The sequence below is a fragment of the Rutilus rutilus genome, assembly GCF_951802725.1.
Source record: "Rutilus rutilus genome assembly, chromosome: 25".
Lineage (NCBI taxonomy): Eukaryota > Metazoa > Chordata > Actinopteri > Cypriniformes > Leuciscidae > Rutilus > Rutilus rutilus.
Window position 1 is genome coordinate 15,443,327 of NC_140229.1, and position 21,427 is coordinate 15,464,753.

The following is a 21,427-nucleotide window of genomic DNA, read 5'->3' on the forward strand; positions in this document are numbered from 1 at the left end:
TCACCATGGCAACTTCGCAGTGAATAATGTAAAAGTTGGAGAGGAGAATTAAATATTTCAGCACAACAGCGCATGAGGTCACATAAGAGGCTTGAATGAATATAGTTTTGTACTGTAGTTATAAGGGGATCAGGCAGTGCAGGGCACATCAGGGGAGCCAAAATCTCTGGTATTAGTTCGCAAACACCAAAGTGGGATTATTCATAGGGGCCATATCACGAAGAATAAAAAAAAATGTTTTTCTTTATCATTTTGTGGCTTCACAACCCCTGGTCATTATAAATTATCATTAATGTTCTTATATAAAGCCTAATATTCTTGTTCATAGATATCAGGGTTCCCAAAATATTAAGCAGCAAAAACGTTTTCAACATTGATAATAATAAGTGAGCAGCAATAATAATTAATAATTAAGCAGCAAATCAGCACATGATTTCTGAAGGATCATGTGACACTGAAGACTGGAGTAATGATGCTGAAAATTCAGCTTTGTCATCACAAGAAATTAGTTTAAATGTAGGCTATTCAAACAGAAAACAGTTATTTTAAATTGTAATAATATTAAATGCAGCCTTGGTGACTACATAAATAAATACATACATAAAAACTTTTACATGCAAAAGGAAGCTCTTAAAGGCACAGTAGCAAACAATTGACAGTTTAATTCAGAGAGAAGAACATACATTTTGATGTTTATCACAACACAAATGTTAATGGGATTAGTGGAATTTAGGGAGCATTTTAAATAATAATAACTGTGTGACAGTACATATTTTCAAAAGAGTATCCCTGATTATGGATCTGCTATTTCTCCTAACAGCTCAACAGAGAGCTTGTGACACACTGACCTGGTTGTAGAGCTTGTCTCTGGCCAAATCTCATATACTAAAACCGGTCTGATTAACTGACCTTGTTTGCCAAATACACATAGCCTGAAGAGACCCTGACATGGTGTACATTTCTGTAATGCCACCGTAAGCATGAGACATGAACAATCTGATGACTTCAGGCGAATTTAAAAACAAAAAATAGAGCTCTTATATTTGTTACATTATTTCCATTCAAAAATGTGTCATGTAGGGTTTACTGGATTTACATGGTCATGGAGGGATACAACGTTTGGACATTTGGATATTACTTTGGTTTCACACCACTTTCATGTTGATATTTGTATTGTTCAGGTATACAATGGTATACGTTCAAAAGTTTGTATATTAACATTTATTCTGGTTCAAAAAATATGAGGATACAGTGTGTATAAATATGCACGCAAATTTGATAGGCAAGTAAAAAATTTAGACCAGCTGTATTCACTCAGGTGACCCCTATGAGCTAAGACTTTTCTTACAATTCACACATTTATACTGATATTGAAAAACACTTCTCACAGAGTACCCGAGAGACTTCGCTTATGGAAAATGTCCTTGATGTCTCAGCAACTAGAAAATGTTGATACACTCCCACTGAACGGGATGCAAGATGCTTCTTTACAAATGTCGAGCATGCTGTAGTTTGTATGTCAAGTTCCTCTCACTCCTCCGCTGGGACAGGATTTGACACTGCCTCAAAACATTGTGACAAGTGAGTGAGATTGTAGTCACAAACATTGCGGATACGTTTTACAGAATGGCTGGAAATTCACTCGACCTCGATTCACTAGACTCACAGTAATGATTATATATTATGGAGTACATGTACTTTTATATGCCGGGTTATTATTATGGAAAAAGTGGACCACTTTCATGAAAATTTCATGAAAATTCATGTAAAAATATAGGATTATATATTATGATTTAATATTTAATCTAATGAAATCTAATTTCATAAATAATAAAATAATATTTATATCTACCTCTCTCTCTCTGTATATGTATATATATATATATAGAGACATTTTTTGTATACACACACATACAGGTTTTATAAAATAGCATTTTTTTTTATTTACAATTTTATATTTAATTACAACATTATAAAAAAATATTTGTAAATATAGATTTATAATGCATTATCAATAGCTTTTTAAAGCATCATATAAACAGGCTTAAAGTAAAGCGATACATAATAGGCATGTTTATATAATTAATAAGGTTTTCATTCATAAAATTCGAGAACCTCCCCTCAAACGTTGAGTTTTTACCAGGTAAAAAAAGCGCCAATCTGTCTCTTTTGATTAGATTCCCCCAAAATGGATCTTAAACCAGGTGTAAAGAGGGTTCAAGCGTGGCAGCTGTGACACACACATCTGTATTCTGCCTCTTACAGATGCTGGTAAAGAAGTACAGGCACATGAGAGATAATTGGAGTCCTGTAACAAAGCAGGGTAAATATTTGCATGCAGTTTGCCGATTAAAAGGATGCATTGGAACCATACTGATTGCCAAGAAAGCCATCTGGCAGCGACAGTGTCTTTTTCCAGGATGCCCAGAATGTTTAGGCAGAGCGAGGGACAAGCAGACAGACAGACAAAGGCCAGGAGAGGAGCGTATGTAAAGAGAAAGGGGTAAAGAGAGACAGTAGAAGAGAGGCATAGAGCGAGATCATAACAGCTAACTTGAGCTGAAAAGGTTTGTTGATGGGTGGGATATAGTGTGAAAGGGGGTGAGAAAAAGGAGATAAATATATGGAGAGATAGAGAAGCAGGAGGGAAGTGTTAAATGGAGAGGGTGAGAATAAAGGAGTGAGAGTCACAGCTGTCACATCTCCTGCACTGAGCACCTTCAGTTCAGCTTCATTCAGAAAGGCCCAAAAGAACTTCAATTAAACTGCAGACCTTAAACAGCACAGAATGAGAGAGAGGGGGGGGTGTTATGAAGAGATGATGTGGGAGCTGTTACAGACAAGGAAGCTAAGAGTAAACAAGACACTCATCTCAAAGCAAAGCACTCACATTTATACAAATTTCATTTTGAAAAGAACCAAAAGGAGCACAAAAAGAGATATTTTGAAGAATGTTCATGCTGCTCTTTTCCACATAGTAACCAGAGGCTGTTAAGCTCCAAAAAAAAAAAAAACGCTTCATATGATTAATGTGTGCAGTGATCTAGATCATCTAATGTATATAAATATATAAACAGGGGTTTTTATATATATTACAGGTCAGGAACGATCAGGCAAGAGCAACATGGGGAGTTATATCAGCACATTAACAATACAAGTGATGGATGACACCATTCAGCCACAATATACAATGATTAAAACAGGCTACAAGCCACACACAAGGGTAGGATTGGATGTTATATGACACACTTTACCCACATGGTCGTGTTACAAATGCAATATGAGTGTTTGTTGTATGTTCACGGTTTGTGTATTTTTAATTTGCACATGTGACAAGGACAAGGCTTAAGCCTACAGACAAGGCTTAAGCCTAGTCCCAGACTAAAATGCATGTTGGAGCTGTCAAACCTGAAAGCAACTTGCTCTGGCATATCTTAAAGGAACACGCCGACTTTTTGGGACTTTAGCTTATTCACCGTATCCCCCAGAGTTAGATAAGTCCACACATACCCTTTTCATCTCTGTCTGACGCACCCACCGCTAGTCTAGCTTAGCGCAAAGACTGGAGGTAAACAGCTCCAGCTAGCATACTGCTCCCAATAAGTGACACAATAACACCAACATTTTCCTATTTACATGTTGTGATTTGTATAGTCTCAGCATGTACAAATAACAAGGTCACATGAGACACAGCCATCTTATAACCGAATACATACTGGAAACTATATTCTCAGAAGGTGAAGCACCGCGCTAAGCTAGGCTAGCGGTGGGTGCGTCAGACAGAGTTACGGCACGCACAAAGATGAAAATGGTATGTATGGACTTATCTAACTCTGGGGGATAAGGGAAATAAGCTCCAAAAAGTCGGCGTGTTCCTTTAAAATATGTCAGTGCCATTGTTATGTCTGAAGATGCACTCCAGTAATGCTTTTGAAAAGCTACTTAAATGTCCTCCTTATTGAACTAAGGCATAATCCGGGCGTAATTTAAACCCTGTCTGTGAAACCAGGCCTAAAGTTAAAGGGATAGTTCACCCAAAAATGACGTCCTCCTCATTTACTCCCCCCCGTGTTGTTCCAAACCTGTATGACTTTCTTTCTTCTGCGGAACATAAAATAAGATATTTTGAGGAATGTTGGTAAACAAACAGTTCTGAGTTTCCAATGACTTCCAATTCTTCAAAATATCTTTTGTGTTTTTCGGAAGACAGAAATTCATACAGGAATTGGAACGACATGAGGGGGAGTAAATTATGACAGAATTTTCGTCTGTGGGTGAACTATTGCTTCTTAAAGTGTTTGAATGAGATCCTGTATTAATTAGGGTGTTATTGTAGAAAACAATAACTGTATTGTATTTTGGTGGATACTATTGTGGTTACCATGGTAACATTTAATTAAGGGTTATAGTCAGAAAGCTTGATGAGGAAACAATGAATTCCTTAAGCTGAATATTCTCATGGAGGGTGTTGAGGATAATATCAGAAAGTGAGATTACACAGTAACACGGTCATTATGAAAATAATTCTTGGGAAACTATAGGTCTAGTCTCGTTGCCATGACAACCGCAGACTGCTGGAGAACTCTTTCTTCGGTGTGTATGTGTGTAAAGGTGAGGCACAGTGGTGGGAGAGACGGCCTGTCGCCCATGTGCCTTACAGAGCTGTCCCGATCACTGCTCAATGTTCATTTTTCCATTCCAAGACACTTTGCAGGTGAGGAGGACAACTCAACATATAAATAGCCCCATTAGGTAAATAGATGACATTTACTGTTTGTTTTTTACTCTCTGTTATTATTCTGAGACGAAAGCTGAGTTCTGGCCAATCAGTGAAGAGGTAAACTCCCTTGATATATGGTGGTTGGGAAAGAAGCAGATGATTAATGCCTGTCTGGGCAGCTCTGTACGCACACACACACACACACACACACTTCAGGGAGAGCATGCTCACTAACATGTCCTCGGCCACACTTTGTCTACTGAAAATAGCTTGCAGCGGGTATGCGATTCAAATCCATTCCCACTCCATCACATCCCATTCTGGGGTTATTTATCTGTGCCGGAATGATTATTCTGTCCTGGAGGAGTCACCTGGAGAGGTACAGCACGGCTAAACCTTAATCTTCACTGCTGATGGAACTCGGTCAAGGAGATATAAAGCAATATGATCCCATCAAGGTAAAAAAATGGGTATCTCAGTTGCTCTACTGAGTGTCCTGAAATCTCCACTTATGTCTGAAAATTGTGTGAAACTTTTTTTCAGATTACTTTTAACATCAGCGATGAAATTAGATTTTTTAAGGCTGACTATATTTGCATACAACCTAAATTTGCTTACAAATACCTTCCAATATGCAAAAGAGTAAAATTAGGATTGTTTAACAAATTAGCAATATAATAAATTTATATATTTATTAATTTATGTGTTTATTAATTATATTATACTGGTCAAAATTATTATATAATAGATATTGTTATAGTAGATCTATGTTTTGCGATAAATCTACTATAAAAGATTCTTGTATAACTTCATAGATATGTGTTCATCTTATAAAAGGATATAGGCATATTTAAAAAAAAAATCTATATGTACTGTTCATGACAAGTTGCCCATGTTAAAAATAAATAAATAAAAATGCAATAAAAATACACATACAGATAATTTATACATAACATAATTTATAATTGTATAATTAAAATAAATTAAATTTATATTTTTTTGTATATTGCAGAACATAAATCTAATATAACAATATCTAAATTTGCCAATGATATCCATCTTATAAAATTGTTATTTAACTTTTTCATATGGATAGAGCTTATCTTGACAATATTTAAAGGATCTTTTATAATAAATTTCATATTGAACTGTCCTTGACAAGCTTATCTGACCAAACTGTCACCCAATTTTAAACCAAATCTGATCCTGTGTTAAATAACACTCAGTCATCGGGCTCTTATCTGTTTGGCGTTTGGTAAACGACTGTCTCCAGAGCAAAAGGCTGAGTGCGACAGCAGACCGGCGGACCGGAGAGCAATACTCTGAGACAAAGATGAAGTATAGGACTGAGGAGACTGCATGGCAACATGGAGCGTTCAAGCTGTCTCAGACATGCATGGTGAATGACAGTGACAACTCACCCAAAACAAATAGTCATAAACAGCACTGCTGAGCAACGTTGTGCAGTCAAATAGGCTTTTTCGTTATTTTTGTTCAGAATCGACAGGAATATGAGCATATACCACCTTAAAATGATGAGGGAAAGAAGGCGGACAGAGATTAAAAGGGAGAGGGTGAGGGAGACAGACAAAGAGAGAAAAAAAAGACAATGAATGAAAGAATTAGAAAGGCACTTTGCAGAAAAAAAAAGTCAAGTCTGTTCATCACGCAGCCCTCATAGAAAGAGGATAAACACAGTTTGGGGCGGGAGATTGAATTAGGGGTGAGACAGGAAGGAATTGAGAAGCTAAAATCAAATTACTCTGCCCTAAAAAACGTTTGTCCACAGGAACAGTGAGTGGGATGGGGAGGCTTATTCTCGCTCGGGTGGAGAGCTGCTGGGCCAACAATGGCAGATCACTTCCAAATCCTGACCTGCAGTATCAAGCCCTGCTGAGTCTACCCACAATGCTACTCTCTTCAAATGACATACCAAACACACTGCACAGACAGAGTGCCAAATGACTAGCATCAACCACACGCAACAGAATCACTTTTGCAAACGAATTTGCCTTTTAAAAAGATGTCTTAGTACACATATTACCACATACTTTATCAAACATTAGTGCACCATAAGGGCTTTGCTAGTTAGCATGGTTAGCATGCTCAAGCTTAGCCCATTGTCACTATAACACATCTTTCTCCATTGATGGCCATAAAAAAAAAAAAAAAAATGTTATAGGTATTCTACAGATTATTATTATACGGATTTTTGCCTTAAAAAAACAACACAATTCTATAAAATTATTCTTATTCTTACAAAACCCCTAAAATTATATATGTTTAGATTAAATTAGGTTATAGCTGATGGTTTTACGGTGTTATCACAAGTGAAACATTTTGGCATGCTTTGCTGACAGTCCGTGGGTGTGTGGAGTGGCATATGGCTGTTAGGAAATGCATTTCTGGGAAGATAACTAGTCGTATGACCCTCATTTAAAGTAGTTTCGGGATTTCTTCGCTGTATTCTCACTTTTTGCTCGCAGGTTTCTCTCTAGAGCTCCCCCCACAGCTTCGGAATAGATATTTGACAACACTGTTGTAAAAACTCACTGGCGATTCTCAGACACCAGAGGCTAGTAGATCAATGACATTAAAGCAGATGGGACATTCTTTAAAACGTCTTCTTCATTCAGGTTCAAACAGCGTGAGGGAGAGCAATAGTGACAGCATTTTAGCAGATTTCTTTTGGCCGTAAAGCAATTGTTTACATCGCGAGACCTGATATCACGTGATACTTCCTGACGCGGCGGCCAGCGGCCCGCCGGCTCAAAGTTGCAAGTGTGGATTTTCCGCTCACGGGCACCAGGGGGGTGCGAAACGACCACCATTCAACCCGAAATAAGTAATATAACCATTCCAATGACTCCGAAGCTGTTCAGTTAAGGTAAAAAAGTTACTTAGTTCACCTTTAATTGCTTACATAACAAAAATACACATCTCTGTTCATGATTACGCTTCATAAATTGTGCTTTCGTTCCCTTGACAAAGTATTAGACGCAGAATAAAATTTGTATAGGCCTATATTGAATGAAAGATACTAAGATTGTGCCTAAGACAATGATCTATGGAAGTCCACATTACACTAAAGAGAAAACGCTTCAAACCACACAACTCTGCATTGTTGTTTGCAAATGTTTGTTGGAACTATGGTTTCGGGGAGACGCAAATTGGGTGAACTAGGTTGGTAAAAACAGAACTTACGACCATAGTTGGTTAACAAAGTTTTCAGGAAATGCACCAGTGAAAGGATTGTGGGCGATCTGAGTGGGTGTGCATCTGAGGCTAAAACTAGTCTGAGAATGACCCAAAACCGAATGACCCAGATTCCTGCCTCAAATGAGAATCTGTTTACAGTAGGTTTGTGAGTTGCATGATATCACTGTTTCTTGTGCTAACCCAGTGCAGTATGGATATGCAGAGAGGGGTCAGAGAGAGACGGAGTCATGGGAACAGAGCTAAATTCAGCTTCAGCACCTGCAGTGCGGCTGGGTGGACTCATCGATCTGAGAAGAAAGCTACGGGCTACATTCAGCTCAAACACAAGCGGTATTGCCCCAATTCTACCAGGGTAACAGGTGACTGTGTCGCTATTGTTTCCATAAACCACAGAGAAGAGTAAAAATTAAACGGATACGTCAGTTCCATGGCATAGTGATTAGTCGAGCTGTGGTGCTCATGTGGGAAATAGTGATTCGAATACTGCTCAATCCTATTCCGCTTCTCTCTTCCTCTTTAATACTTTCTTGTCTTCCTTTCTACAAATACAAAGTGCACAGGTGGGGCTTGGGAACATGAAACCAAGCTGCCCATTCAAATCTCCACAGGTATCTTCACAACAGAAGAGCAAAACACATCATTAGCCTCTTGTGCTGCTCAGATTTGGGGAATAGTCATATTGCGGTGGTAGAAAAAAACAATCCCTCCCAGTGTCTCTAATAAGATTTCCGTCTTCGGCTTCTAAATGAATCCCTCCCGCTGAGAGCTACGAGCGATCTGCCTACTGCACCCCTGCCACCAAATCCATCCTAATTATGTCACATGTAAATCCATTTGTCAGATGCATAATCTCCGATCCATTTATCAGAAGGTCAGGAGATTCGGAGGAAAATAGACAGAGTTATTACTCTGTGACTCTCAAATAAGATTTCAGCGGGATAAACAGATCCTGCAGACTGAGGAAAAGAGGTGAATAATGAGGAGATATGCAGAAGACAGGAGAATCATTACACACCTCTCTACACCCCCGCGCCCTCCATAACAATACAGGTCTGAAGAAACCCGCTTAACTACCACCTTTGTCATTTCAGACCTAACCAAAGGCTGATGAGATGTGTGACACGCAGGGTAAATGTCTTAAATTGTATCTTAGACAGTTGTATTTTGACAGTAATGATGTGAATGCGGTATAAAAGCGAGTGTAATAAAGTTCAGGAGAAGAACGTTCATATAATCCTGTCAATCACAATTCATAAGGGTATATAGTATCTTAAACTCTTTTTTCTAAGACTTAGCAGTATATTAAATCTCTACATACTTTTCATATTAAATAAATGAATAAATGGACTTGACATGCAAATGAATGCTAAAGAGATGATAAATACAAGAATTGTCTAATCATTTATAAAAGATTACTTCCTTTACAATGATGTATGATCACCCTTCCTTGTATGATGACAGAAAAAAACTTTGCAAGCACATACACTAAAAATATATATTTTTTAAAGAAATGAATACTATTGTTCTGCAAGGATGCATTAAAATCAACCGAAGGTGACAGCAAAGATAATGTTAAACACGATTTCTATTTTAAATAAATGGTTTGAACTTTCTATTCATCAAAGAATCCTGAAAAAAATTATAGCATGGTTTCCACAAACATGCTAGCAAGTACCACTGGTTTCAACATTGATAATAAGAAATGTAGAAAATAATAATAAATTCAATGCCATCACAAAAATAAACTACATATTAAAATAGAAAACAGTTATTTGAGATAGTAATACTATTTTACAATATTACCGTTTTTACTTTATTTTTAATCAAATTATTGCAACATTTAGTCTTCTTTCTAGAGTCTTCTTTCAAAACCATTAGAAAAATATTACTGATCCCAAACTTTTGAACGGTAGTATACCAATCCGACATTTTACATTACAATTAAATTATTGTGGTATGTTTTTTTCCAATTTGCATTTGTCCCATAGTGTTTCAGTCTCAACAAAGCCAAACTGTGATACCAACTTATACAGTATACCAAATTCTATAATCAAAAGTCTATTCTGTATCTTGTCTTATTTCCTCTAAAGAATTACAAAGAAACATCTAAAAAAACATCTTAAGGCCCATTCACAACAAGTATGATAACTATAAAGATAACTGTAATAATAACTTTATTAGTGTCCACACCAGCGCACAATATCGTTCTGTTTATTCTAAGTGTGTGCTTCAGTTATGTCATCTGCCGCTTTAAATGCTCAAGCTCTTTAAACCAGAATGGATTCTGATTGGCTGTCAATGTTTTTATCGTTCATCAGGTGAAAAATAAAATCCTTCTGAAAGTGATTCAAATTATATTGTTTCTCTGTGCTGTTTTTGTTATAGTTGTGGTGTGGACTCTGCTATTACTTTATATTTAGAATGATTTTTAGAACTATTTCTTTATCGTTATCATCATAGTTATCATCCGCGAACAGGCCCTTATGGAGGAATAAAACAAACCTGAGAACTCCATTAAGACTCCTGAGAAATAAAAGAGCAACCCCTGAACAAAAATATAAAAAAATCCCTCTTAAATAAAGGAACAGTAATTACAGACAAAACAACCATTTTAAAAATGATTTGCTGGCCTTGTCTGGTTTTAGCTTGTTGGAATCAAAAAACCAGCTTGACCAGACTTGGTCTTGGAGACAGCTAAACCCAGCACAGGCTAATTTAAGCAGCTTTTTCAGCAGGAAACACAAACAGTGCAGACTCCACAGCTCTTGCAAAGCTCTTGAAAAGCCCTTGAAATTGAGAGGCAACATTAACACATAATATCACCAAACACAATAGACAGAATAAACTGAAGGGGACGTTGTGAGACACAGTGAACAAACCCCACTTAAAAACCGACCGACCGACTGACAGACTGCTATTGTACCAGTTGATTTCAATCTGTGTATCTCTGAAACCTCCCCAATCTTCACCCCCATTCATCCCCAAAGAGAGGTCATACTTGCACATTTCCTGTGGCTACACGCATAAAGCAGAGACATTTCCAGCTACAAATGATGGAAACTGATATACAGAGACATAACCATATTTAATAGCATGTAAATTCTTCTTAAGTCAACCAATATACAGCATATTATGCTTCCATCCTGAAGCAATTATGCCTGCATGCTTGATAACACACACACACACACACACACACACACACACACACGCGTGCGCACACTCAGACGTCACTCACACATCACACACAAGCTCACGGCAGCTTATCACACCAGCACTCCGTGCTTAATTGCATCTCGGCTGGTTCACACACAAACACTTTGTGTGATTGACATTTGACAGAGCAGGAAGTCAAGCACACACACACATATAAACACACTTACGGCAGAAACAAACACACTGACCCTGAGCCATATAATTACCACCCCATTCACACCTCAGAGTGAGAAAACGACACTTAACCTGAGATACACGGCACTTCACACACACACACTGGTGCATTAACAAACCTATCATGCACACATTCATGAAACAACAGTCTTTGCCTCCGTTTTCTTTCTTAAAAGTGGCATTTCTTATTCCAACAACAGCTCAGCGTGCAACAATAAAGACCATGAAAGGAGGATAAACCCATAAGATAAGCAGACACACAGAGGACTAGTCTTACATGCTTTTATACCTACAGACATGCACACAAATGTGCCATCACTGTCATTGCAATTTCAGTTACAAGAAACTAAAAGCCCTATCATAACTGACACAGCTGCCTATGATGTATTAAACTGCATGGTACAAAACATGGTTCAAAGCATATTATAAGTGTTAATATTTTAGACCTAGTGGGATGGTTCACGGGGGAAATTGCGTTCATAAATCACTCGCCCGTGCGTGTCTTGTCATATCCGTAAATAGAGAAAAGTTGCTCCGGCTACTTTCATGCATGTTTGGTGTGGCATAGGTTAGTTTTCACAACGAGCGAGAAAGGTTGACATGGAGCACGCTAAATCTCGAACCTCCGGGGAATCACCCATTTTAAAAAAACGTCAAACAGAGGAGAGTGTGAACCTGACCGAGCTCATATAAATGAGAATCAATATTGGCTTGGCTTTTTAATGCTTTATTCATTGTAAAGCATTATCTATTGTGAAGGGACATTTCATGGGTTATTTTCGAGGATGTACGGGGAAGTACTATTACTGGGTATAGCTACAGTAACGTCTTTAGATAGTGAGCTTGAGATCCTTTTCATCTAAACTGGTTATATCTCTTAGAAGCCTAGAAGTGAATTCAAGTGTTTTATGAGCAGGATAACCATATTCATCCGCAGTCAAGCAGAGCCAAAACAATGTTCTTCCGCAAAATGCATACAGTTTTGTTTTTTAACAAAAGTCAATAACAACTGTAAGATTAAGTCCATAGAGTGTGTATTATTTAATCATTGCACATTTGCATAGACACCTGTGTTTGCGTACTCTAATAAATGGGGGTATAGTTTGAAAGTATGCATATACGCTAAACATTCACTTTAAAAACTGAAATATACTTTGGGCTTAAAGGTATAGCGGAGGATTTTCCCGAATTTTAGAAAAGAACCGCCCTCTCCACTTTTTGAAAAAATGCACATGCGCAACACTCTAACGTTACTGCTCCCGAGAGGGAACGCCTATTAAACGTGTGCACGAGAGAGCATGCACGAGCTAATCATAGCTTACATTAACTTTTACTAGCAGTGATTTTAAATGGATTTCTCCAAATAGCATGCCAAACTTTACCTGTCAAGTAGAAACTTCGCGACTGAGGCATCAGTGGGAAGCCCAACCTGTGTTTTGAGCGCACGCCATCGTGTGAATCGTGTGCACGAGTACGTACGACGGCCTTACGTAAACATATCACCAGAATGATTGACACTTAGGAGGACCAATAGTCTTGATGATCCACCCGGAAAAAGAAAATCCTCCGCTATACCTTTAAGTGTCATCCACACAAACTGCTGGACCTAATAATGTTATTTAGTTTTCTTAGAACTGATCAAGTCATTGAAAGCTCTTCAAAATAGTACAATTTTAAAATCACCTTTCCGTGATGCTGTATTTCCATATAAAGGTCAAAGTGGCATGCACATGTTGTGCTTAAAGAAAGCCTGATGGCTTGGTAATGCTAAAGAGAGATTTTACTGTTATGAATCCGTGGTTGCACATATACAACGTGTGTCTGTCTACACTGGTGGTGGCGGAAAGAATTTTGGACTGTGCTGGTCCTCTTGGGGTTTGAAATGAACCCCAGTATCAGCCTCCCTCAACCCTCTCCTCTCTTTCTAAAAAAAGCAGAAACAGTAATTACTCCTGCAATCTCCCCACAGGACAAGGCAGGACAGGACAGGGCTCCCTGCACGCAACCGGGTTTTCGTGAAAAACGGAACAAAGAAAGAGTGGAACCCTTCCCCCAACACCTTTTTTTCTTTCTCTACCTCCTTCTCTCTCTCTATCCATCTTCCCCTTACCACCTCAGCTGCTTTGTCCTGGACCGGCAGACACATTTTATTACCTCTGCAGTGATGCGCTCACTCACTCTCTCTCTCTCACAGGGTGAACAGGGCCAGCTCTTTGTCTAGACTGCTTGTAGAGAGAGTTCAGCACATAAACACACACAAGCGTGCGTTTTTATCCCCTCGCATGGCGACTGCATCTGCGCATTGCCGCCACGTGTGCGCTGTATCTTTGTCCTGATGCCGAGTCCCCTATCCACACACACACACACACCTGTCCCCTGATCACATACTGCATTGCAACAAAGATTCCTGTACAAAATATAGACTTTGTAAACAGAAAACCGATCCCGCAGACAATATAACAATAGCAGATATTTCATCATTCTCTTACCAATGAACTTGTAGTGGGGCAAAATGATTATTGGTATTTTCATTTAGACTTATAAACATATTTTCATATTAATATAACTCTTTCAATATGACTATTTTTTATAATAACTGGTAACTTACAATACAATCATTTTTACACATATTAATAGTAATATTTTTGACAATAAAAAATGTAATGGGTTATTGCATTATGAAATAAAATGAACCAACAATAGCATATTTATAAATTAACATTAACCAAGATTAATAAATGCTGTAAAAAGTGTACAATAACAATAATATAGGCCTATGCAATAAAATATAATAAATAAAACAATACAATTAATTAAAATAAACTATTAAAATAAAATAAATAATAAATATATTTAGCTATAATAGAATATAAATAAAATAAAATAAAATAATCGGCTTTCTGAGCCGATATGCGTTTATATATTATTCAATATAAAAATGTAATAATTTCTCAGTGTTAAATATCACAGATAATATGATATTTCCAAATTTTAAATTACTGTGCTGGGAACCACAAATATAGTATATGACTGAGGCTAATTTAAATCAAGATCAAATCTTCATGATGCTAAAATCTTAATTTCACACCTCATTTTGAGACAGAGAACAACAGAGCAACATTGCACACATGTTCTGGTAAAAACAATACTCGCAGTAATGAGGTAGAAGATTATACATCTTCTTTCACAGCTATTTGAAACAGTAATCACTAGACAAAAGGTCCGTGACTCCGTCCTAGGAGGATGGGAAGAGGCTTATCCCTCCCTCAGCACAGGTGGAATGTAAAACAGATTGCCCGAAAGGGTTAAAATATTCTGCAAAGCGTCTGGGGAGTCATGGGGGGAGGAAAAGGGGGTTGGCATCAGGTCTGAGCCAATATCTGCACAGATTTATTGAAATTCTTCCATTGTCACAATGCCACCTTTCTTTCGTTCGGTCACTATGTATACATCCAGCCACAAAGTTCATTTCATTTTAGGACAACCACCACATAAGGAAAATACACACTTATTCTTTTCCCTATCAGACCATCAATTTTTATGTTCCTCTCTTTGTATCTTTCTCCTCTTTTAAAGATGCAAGCAAGCTTTAGTCTCTTTCTTTGACTCTTTCTCACTCCCTCCATCACACGTCAGCCTTGTAAACAGAAAGGCATGGTTGAGTACACACACAAAGCCTCGTGCGGAGCGGCGTGAAGGGGAGGAGTGACAGCATACTGCAGAGACCCCGCCCCACACACACACACACACACACACACACACGCCCACACACTGCGTCCTTTCTCATATTCTCTTCAGTCACAAAAAATCCTTTTGACTGAAATTGAATTATGAAGGAATATGATGTTCTGGCCATCAAATGCACCAATAAAATCCACCTCTAATGATATTTAACCTCACATTTTAACCTTTAACCTCTGATTAATCATCAGCAGAGACCATAACAGCCAAATCAATCAATCATCAATCATCACTTTCACAATTCACACTCAATGACCTCAAAATCAGGTTTTCCAGAAGCATTTGTTTTACAAAGACAGGCAGGCTTTAATATGACCAGCACTGGTTCCAGATGAATGTGACTGTGGTCAGTGAACACTTCATTATTGCGCTGACCTCAGCGACCGTCTGGACCATGACAACGGGCCGAAAGCCGTTGACAGTAATTACACGGAGAGATTCTGCTTCCTATACAGGCAGAAAGGCTGTAATTAATGAGGAAGGAAATGAGGATCCTATGACAACATGAGAGAGGTGTAAAAGAGAATGGAGAATGTGGCAGTGAGAGAAAGGAAAAGAGATGGTGACAATACAGAAAGATATGAAGATGGGAATTTGTTAATGAGCAAGTGACTAGTAGATAAATGGGTGTAAAAATAAAGGATTGAATGACTGACAGTCAGATTTGTCTGTCTGTGTGTGTGCATTCCCTACAAAATGTCACCTCAAAGATAGTAATACCAGAATTGTTTTATATTGTGGGGATTTTTTATTTGTTTTGGCCCCCATGAAGAAAACAGCTTATCGATGTCATTCTATGTATATATATATATGGTTGTGTTTAGGGGTAGGGTTTAGGGAATGAATATACAGTTTGTACAGTATAAAAGTCTATGGAAAGTCCCCATAAAACATGGAAACCAACCCACACACACACACTTACCATATGGGCTCAAAACGACATATTGGTGGGAAAATAATTACAACAAAAAAATTTGGGTTAACTATCCCTTTAAGGCCAACTGTAATGCTGTGATCGTGTGAAAGAGAGCGAGAGGGAGGGAAAGTGGGATTCTTATAAATACTTCAGGGCTTTGAAGGGTGAGAAACCATGGGGTGGTGATGCTCCTGCGAGGTGAACGAGGGGTAACTCACTCCTCGGGGGGTAAAAATGCTCCGTAACCCTGAACTGACCTGCCGTTTTATATAATAAAACAGATTTTCCAGCTCTGACTAAGTTCATTCTCCACGCTGCGCTCGAAGAACGTGTCGAATGGATGGAGCGCAAGGAAATAGGAGCGAGCGGATGGGTTGGCAGTTTGATTCTGTGGGCGAAAGAAGATCTGTGAGTTCTGGACTCAAGACTGTGTGACTGCATCATTCAACGGAGCTTTCAAGGTCACTGTGGAGGGCAGAAGAGAGGTGAGCTGTGGGTTGTCATTACCGAAGCGCCCCTGGGAAAATCCCGGAAGCTTTCAGTCACCACTTATCAGCTAGTCTCACTTTTCTTTCAAAGAGACAATGGATAATAACCGCAGTGAAAAATGACAGGCTTTACACCACCTATTCGGCAAAGGTACATTATTCTGATTCAATGAAAAGGCTCTGACAAACAAAGCACTCTTGATTTATAGATTATGCCACAAAGCACCTGTGTAAACACAAACACAGCATACACACTCATTATACTCATCCGAACCGTATTATGTATCATATAAGCACATTACCAAAACACCCACAAGTCAACAAACTATTTATTGGTGTACTCGATCATAAGTGCAAGCAATAATAATATTAATAATAATTTGAATAAATAAATAAAATGTTTTATCTTGTAATAAAAAAACGTAATCATATATATGCTCAAAAGTTTGGGGTCAGTAAGATATATTTTAATGCTTCTGAAAGATGGCTGCATTTATATGATCAAAAATACAGTAAAAACAATAATATTTTGAAAAATTGTTATATTCCAAAGCTGAATTTTCAGCATCATCACTCCAGTCACATGATCCTTCAGAAATCATTCTAATATGCTAATTTGATGCACAACAAACATTTCCTATTATTATCAATGTTGAAAACAGTTGCTCTGCTTAATGTTTTTCTATGACAACGTGGTACAAGTCGGAGCTCTCCGAAAATTTGGAGTTGTAATTACGAGTACATCTGCTATCACATTAACATAGTAAATAATACCAGAGCGCACAATTAATTCGTAGTGTAATAATCAATTGTTTTTTAGTCATGCACTGTGTAAAATGAGCATTAGAGTGTATTAGAGTGTTTAAGTGATTCTAACTTCTAAACTATAGAATCATGTTTCAAGAGTTCTACCCACTCATCAGGACAGTTTTAGATATTACAGAGCGGCTCCTCGCATCGGTTCTTGCCAGGGTTTAATAGATGAAAGGCTATGGTTTCTGGAGATAGAAATATAGAAGGTCCCAAGCTCTTCAAATCACTCCCTTTTTACAGTTCTTTTATTTCATCTCCAGTCCTTAATGACACATCACATGCAAATGAGAGCGTGGTGTCTGCGAGCGCATTCCGTAGGAGTAATTTTTCACCATTTCCCAAAAAAACAGAGCATTAAAAAAGTCAAGCGAGCCAGTTTCGCTGTAGGCAACGCAATGCATCAAATTGGTTTACAAACCACACTGAGAGTTTTAAGTTACATAAAATACAAAACAACCCCATTAAATTCTACATAAAACAAAATAATAAAGCCTCTAGAGTCGTTTGAAGCAAGGGGGATGATACTTTCCTCCATATGACTGGTAAGCAGTGTAAGCAGTTACTTGATGAGATGACTAGCATAAGCATGACTTATTAACTATTAAAGGGATACTCCACTTTTTTTGGAAATAGGCTCATTTTACAACTCCCCCAGAGTTAAACAGTTGAGTTTTACCGTTTTCGAATCCATTCAGCCGATCTCCGGGTCTGGGGGTCCCACATTTAGCATAGCTTAGCATAATGAATTGAACCGGACAAGACCATTAGCATCTCTCTCAAAAAAATTAACAAAGAGTTTCGATATTTTTCCTATCTAAAACTTGACTCTTCTGTAGTTACATCGTGTACTAAGACCGACGGAAAATGTAAAGTTGCGATTTTCTAGGCTGATATGGCTAGGAACTATACTCTCATTCCTGCGTAATAATCAAGAAACTTTGCTGCAGTACCATGAGTCCAGCAGGTGTAATGATATGACGCAGCGCCTGATAATAGTCCCCAGCTCGGTAGCCTATTATCAGGCGGCATGCGCTGCGTCATATCATCATATCATTACGCCTGCTTCACCCATGGTACTGCAGCAAAGTTTCTTGATTATTACGCAGGAATGAGAGTATAGTTCCTAGCCATATCAGCCTAGAAAATCGCAACTTTACATTTTCCGTCGGTCTTAGTACATGATGTAACTACAGAAGAGTCAAGTTTTAAATAGGAAAAATATCAAAACTCTTTGTTCATTTTTTTGAGAGAGATGCTAATGGTCTTGTCCGGTTCAATTCATTATGCTAAGCTATGCTAAAAGTGGGACCCGGAGATCGGCTGAATGGATTCGAAAACGGTAAAACTCAACTGTTTAACTCTGGGGGAGTTGTAAAATGAGCCTATTTCCAAAAAAAGTGGAGTATCCCTTTAATCGCCAAGCCTGATTCACAGAAGCCTTTAGGCACACACATCAGAAAGAGATTGTGATTGGCTAATGTATCATAACAGGCCTTGTAATTTGAATATTTGTATAAACATAAGTAAAAGTCTTAAAATATCTTGTGATTTCACCAAATAGCTTTTAATCTTATTATTATTATTATGATGTTTGATGCAAGACATAAACATCTTTGACATATCTGATTGAAAATGTTGCATTATGAATTGTAAAGCTGTTGTGTTTGGAACTGACAGAAAGGAAAGCTAATGTGTCTGCTAAGCAGCTAATTTCAAAATAGCTACAAATTGGCTGGTTTATTGACTTATCACAAAGCTTTGTGTCTGAGCAAACAAATGAATGATAAAAAAGCTCATTTAATAATACAGTATGTCATAATAAAGAACAATGAGTGGCCAGAGGATTGTTAGCAGAAGCAAACACACATAGTGCCAATGCATCAGATACCACTTCCTCTCAGCCTCAAGGACATGTATCATCTCACATGGCGACGTTAAGAAATCAATCTCAAAACACTACAGCGATATTTGATTCCAGCCTTCCCGACTCACTTGGCGTGACTCAAATTGTGCTTGGCCATTGTAAATATATTTAAAGCTGGAAAGGAGCTTAAATAGCTGCGTAAGGGGAGGGGAGATCGATCCAGTTGACAGATCAGAGAGCCCTCATGGGCATCTGAGGGAAACGGGGCAATGTGCTACAGGGTGAGAGCTGCCAGATTAAGACAGGCTGAGGAGACAGAGAACAGGGCACTTTACAAGGACTCTCTGCAGGAGAGGAGGGATTTAGGACAGGTAAAGTGTGAAAAGTGCGATGTTCTCAGCAGGCTAGAACTACTCTAAACCTGTGATCCACGTACCGAGGTCGAGGAATAGAAGCACTGCTGTGTTACTGGAGGATTTGTAGAGGTAGAGCGATGGGTTGAAGCTGATGGCAGGAAAAACGTCCCGGCAGAGCCGTTTTCCAAAGGTAACAGACAGGTCATGTTCGGAAGCCGGTTTATGGTTAGACTCCAAGCTTAATAAGTCAATAATCAGTGACTTCCCGTTTAAACGGACAACTAGATGTCTCACTTGGATTCTCGTCCATCCTATATTGACTGACAAGTGGATCACAATTCTGTTAAGGGGAAAAGCCTTTATAATCCCTATCGGCAATTAGAACAACTCATAAAAACACTTCCTTTTCCTTCTCTACGCATTTACTTCACATCAGTCGTCCTTAGTATCCCCTTGAGAGAGACTACAGATTTGATCAGATAGGTGTTTGTGAAGCTGCAATACTTTTCTGTTTTGGTTGCGAGTTGCGACCCATGTCTATCCACTAAGCGGAAGCAAAATGACATGAAAGTGGATTAAAGGTGTTTCGCTAAGTAAAACTTCATTATGGAAAAACATTTATTCCTATAGGAGCGGTTGCTGGGGATGTGCTGATCGTCAAGTTCATTTCCAGGCTAAGTAAGTCAGTTCTAAGCTGTGCCCGAGGCTCTGCCTTTATTCTGATATGTCCCATGGAGACAGCAGCTCTCAATACCAGATCTAGAATGCTTTGGGATGTTTACATCTTTATCTCGTCATATGAAAGCATGTATATGCATAAGTCTTGAGTTTTAGGAGGATGTTTGTTTCCTTATCACACTTGACTGTAGAAACATGCCTGTGCATGTCTGCTCTAGATCTATCTATCTATCTATCTATCTATCTATCTATCTATCTATCTATCTATCTATCTATCTATCTATTGAGAAAAGCTACATTAAATCAGAAATTGTGTGGAAAATTACTGCATAAGTTTAAAAACAATATAAACATTTATAACTCTAGGTTATTTCAGCATATCCAAACGTGTCTATGAATGATACAAACATAATAATACAAATGCATGCATATATCTTTTAAAAGTCTGTGAAGAAAAAAACAAACGAAAGTAAATTCAAACAGCCTTTAGTGTCATCTGCCATCACATTAAGATTAAGTTCGTGTCCTTGAACAGCAAAATAGCACTAGCTTCAAAATGCATTCGCATCAAATCACCGGTACATGTAAATATTTCTCCATAAGTCACAAAAGCCCATAATTCAGTGCATGAACACTCACCTTAGAGCATCCCAGGTTGAGTCCTCCCTCATTCAGCCCGCTCACCGGCCGCTCTCTTCCCCAGCAGACCCGCTGACTGAACGATCTCGCTCCGGCGTGATGCTTTGAGTGGAGCATCTCTCTCTCTCTCTCTCTCTCTCTCTCTCTCTCATCCGGGATGCTGCAGTTGCTGTGTGGTACCAGTTAACGCTGCCCTCTTCCGGCCACTGTGGGGAACTGCAATCACACCACAGTTGCGTAACACCGTCACCAAGCGGCGGCTATTGTCATGGCAACAAACGTGAACATAAATACATTTTGAAGCTAAATTAATGGGTTTTAAAAGCGTAAAACCGATTAATTAAACAAAATGCAATTGATTTAAATTAATAAATATGGTATAACAATAAAAATAACAAACATAAATTCCAAAATGTATTTTATTTACAGCATCAAGTTTAAACAGTAGACAGTCATTTACAGTGCAGACAGACATACGTTAAACCACTCCAGATGGGTAATGTTATACTGAATGCGCCACATTTGAAATGGTCAAAAAATAAACACACAAAACGACAAAAACAACTTTAGAATGAAGCAGGTGATATAATAACACGTTTAATGTTT

The 21,427-nt window shown here is 38.2% G+C and overlaps 1 protein-coding gene across 3 annotated transcripts in view; it reads right to left on the bottom strand.

Annotated features, from left to right (window-relative positions):
• mtus2a (microtubule associated tumor suppressor candidate 2a) overlaps window positions 1–20,951 on the bottom strand; it is a 70,544-nt gene extending 49,593 nt beyond the window's left edge. For all 3 annotated transcript variants that reach the window (XM_084401311.1, XM_084401310.1, XM_084401308.1), the window contains exon 1: window positions 20,822–20,951. The gene's annotated coding sequence lies outside the window, so the exon portion shown is untranslated. The remainder of the gene's footprint in view (window positions 1–20,821) is intronic.
• Window positions 20,952–21,427: the final 476 nt, after the last annotated feature.